At 29.9% G+C, this 3,082-nt stretch overlaps 3 long non-coding RNA genes across 3 annotated transcripts; all 3 read right to left on the bottom strand.

Moving 5' to 3' along the window:
* On the bottom strand, nucleotides 1-387 carry LOC109585305 (uncharacterized). Its single transcript, XR_002186419.1, has 2 exons — nucleotides 213-387; nucleotides 1-146 (listed from the first exon to the last, which is right to left on the bottom strand). It is a non-coding gene; the product is annotated as an uncharacterized LOC109585305 (long non-coding RNA).
* A 222-nt stretch (nucleotides 388-609) lies between these two features.
* LOC109585306 (uncharacterized) lies at nucleotides 610-1,411 on the bottom strand. The gene is made up of 4 exons (XR_002186420.1): nucleotides 1,346-1,411; nucleotides 1,055-1,140; nucleotides 947-1,003; nucleotides 610-652 (listed from the first exon to the last, which is right to left on the bottom strand). It is a non-coding gene; the product is annotated as an uncharacterized LOC109585306 (long non-coding RNA).
* A 68-nt stretch (nucleotides 1,412-1,479) lies between these two features.
* Nucleotides 1,480-2,042, bottom strand: LOC109585307 (uncharacterized). Its single transcript, XR_002186421.1, has 3 exons — nucleotides 1,950-2,042; nucleotides 1,611-1,880; nucleotides 1,480-1,566 (listed from the first exon to the last, which is right to left on the bottom strand). It is a non-coding gene; the product is annotated as an uncharacterized LOC109585307 (long non-coding RNA).
* Between the last annotated feature and the right edge of the window lie 1,040 nt (nucleotides 2,043-3,082).

Below are 3,082 nucleotides of genomic sequence, written 5' to 3'. Positions count from 1 at the left end.
TATATATCAAAGAATTAATGGTTTAATGGATGTTAATGCACACTCAGACATGCTACACAATAAGTTTAAAATAATTAAAAATACATTATTACAAAAAATTTATGTTACAGCAAATAATGTAACCTGGAACCACCAAGAAATTTCAACTATAAAAAGAAAGAGACATACATTAAACTATTAATTTACATACATGTACATTATGGTATACTTACTGTTATATTACTGCATATGTTACTGGTTGGACACTAGTGGGTGGACACTGTGGCCTACTGTCCTTAGGGATTATCATTACATCAGCATAAAGCAGGACCTTATTAGCTGATTCAACCTAACAATATACACTGTGTAATTATAATGTTTTCATAATGACAGTTTCATTATTTTCCAATCGTGAGTCTCAATTTACACATTATTTGTACATCAATGCTTTTGAATGCTTTCTTGAGGAAACAATGGAATGATTCCCAAAATAAGTTATACGAGAGCATACAGTACATTAATCTTCTGATATTATTATCACTATAGGTTATAGTTAAGCTATGAACTCAGTTTTGATTTCCCAAAACTCTTATATATGCATGCATTACATATTTTCTCTTACTGGTACTGGACTTACTGTGGAATAAACAGGACCTTTTCCATCATTATTAACCTATAATTAATATATACCGTATAGCTAGAAATTTTTGTGGCCCAAATGAATTGCCATCAAATTGGCTTTTGCAGATTTATTATTGTGAATTCACCATGCCTTTAATTTAAATAGGTCAAAAAATTGCATACCAAAATTTTGAGGATTAAATTTATGTAATTTTTTCAAATCCACAAAATTAGCAGAAATTTTGGGCCACAGAAATTTCTAGCTAGTAGCTATACAGTATATTATTGTATTTTACACTTAATGCCATTGATCTAGGCTTACTTATATAAGCAGAAATATACTCACTTGATTTGCATTGACTATAGAGTAGATGGGGCTTTGTCCATTCTGTTCAACATTTATCTGTCATTATTATTATTATTATTAATGTGTATACATTATAATGATAATTACTTCATTATAATTATATTGAGGAGGGATTGGTGGAGGTACTTCTTCATATTCCATTATATCACCTTTCCTAATGACACTGTACTGACCTGCAAACAATATTCAAGTACAATATACACAATATACATGTAGCATGTTAATAATGTTATTTCATAATGATATTTTTCATATATGCCAGACTATCCATAACTTTGTATATTGTGAGAAAGTTATTGTTCTACTTTTATGAACTGTCAATAACTCATTCCTCTTCTACCATGCAATCTTCTCTAATACATATGCATACATTCTTACTTTCAATAGACGGTCCTCCAGCAGTTGATATTGCATATGATTCCAATCCAGTTGGTTGTAGATTGTTTGTGTTTCTCAACTAAAATAAGGTATTAATGTGCAAAATGAAAATTTAAATTTACCTCAAATTCTGTGTAGTCATTAATATTCCTACAATTACAATTAATAATGAATAAGTAAATGATACTATTCAATTCACCATCTTTCTTTCTTCTTTACACCTACAGTATATTAATCAAAGGCAGCACATGGTGTTTATACTTACTGTTACTTTTCCTTCTATACATAATGCAGGCCAGAATTACAATGACTGCTATGATACATGTAATTACTATAGCACCAATAGCACCAAAAATTGAAAACAATAAGCTTGAATTCATAGATCCACTACTTGGTGGCATTACAGTACTTGTAACTGTTGACTGTGTTCCATAACTTGTTACTGTTGAGTGCATTATACTACTTGAACTTGCTCCTACAAATGTGCTTCCAATAATCTTTGATGTTATGCTTATGATATCTGATCTTTCAGTAACTGCATGTATTAATGAAAATAGATCAACTATGACATTCAAGTACACTGCTATTTAATTATTATACTAACCAGATAATGAAGTATATACAGCTAAACTGGTTGTTGCTAGAGTAGACGAAATGCACACATTCGTATTGTCATTTATATACCAAAGCTTAGTTACGTTTACTATATGGAATTACAAAACACACTACACTAAATATACTCATTAGTTTATAATAAACAAACTTGTAATGTTAATCAGTGGTCCCTCTCCAATAGCATTAACTGGTTTTATGTATACAGTATATTCGTTATTGGGATATAGTCCATTAATAGTTACATTAGTATCAGTTGTATTAATAGTAATATTGTGTACACTAACAATGTAATGTACTGGAGGATAATGTAATGTAACATCCTATTAATGATACTAATAATGATTTATAGTTAATAACTTCTTAACATACTTCATTGATATTCCACCATATTGCAATACTGTTATTTGATATCTGATCCCAACTAATATTAACAACTTGAGCTGGCACTATAAGAAATACAATGAGGTGTGTGTATAGTACTTACCATTCCATATATACTGTATTATTGATGAAGGAGGTCCTTCTCTTCCAATAGTATCAATAGGAGTAAGAATAAATGAATAACTAGTACCAATAATAAGAGAAGTATTGATAGTTTTTGATGATTCACTAGTCATATATACTGATCTGTTGGCATTTCTATTATCTTTTATATAATCACTGATTATTGTAATATTATAATATTGAATACAGTGTACTTCATCATTCTTTTCGTAGTACCAGTTCATCAATACTGTATTGTTATTAATTGGTATTATCTTTATATCAATAACTGATACTGGTACACCTATACATAGATACAGTATTATGATACATATGGTTCATGGTGTATCTTACCTGCAATGTGTGCTGATAATGTGTTGAAGTAAATTCCATCTACAGAGCAGTCAATAACAGTTCCATTAAGTTGTGATGAGGCAGACTCACTAGTAGCAGTACTTGTTATTGTATTATTAGCATTAGTATCAGTAATGGCTAACATGAAGCTGCCAATCTGATCAGTTTTATTTTTATCACTGGCAAAAATAATACGAATGTCACCATTGTTAATTCTCCATACAACACCACCTCCACTAGTAATACAAGTGAATACTAGTGTATCTCCAGGACATACAATATCAT

The sequence above is a fragment of the Amphimedon queenslandica genome, unplaced genomic scaffold (assembly GCF_000090795.2).
Source record: "Amphimedon queenslandica unplaced genomic scaffold, v1.1 AMPQUscaffold_13089, whole genome shotgun sequence".
NCBI classification, from domain to species: domain Eukaryota; kingdom Metazoa; phylum Porifera; class Demospongiae; order Haplosclerida; family Niphatidae; genus Amphimedon; species Amphimedon queenslandica.
The sequence above is the reverse complement of the archived record's forward strand: the minus strand, read 5'-3'. Positions and strand labels throughout refer to the sequence as shown.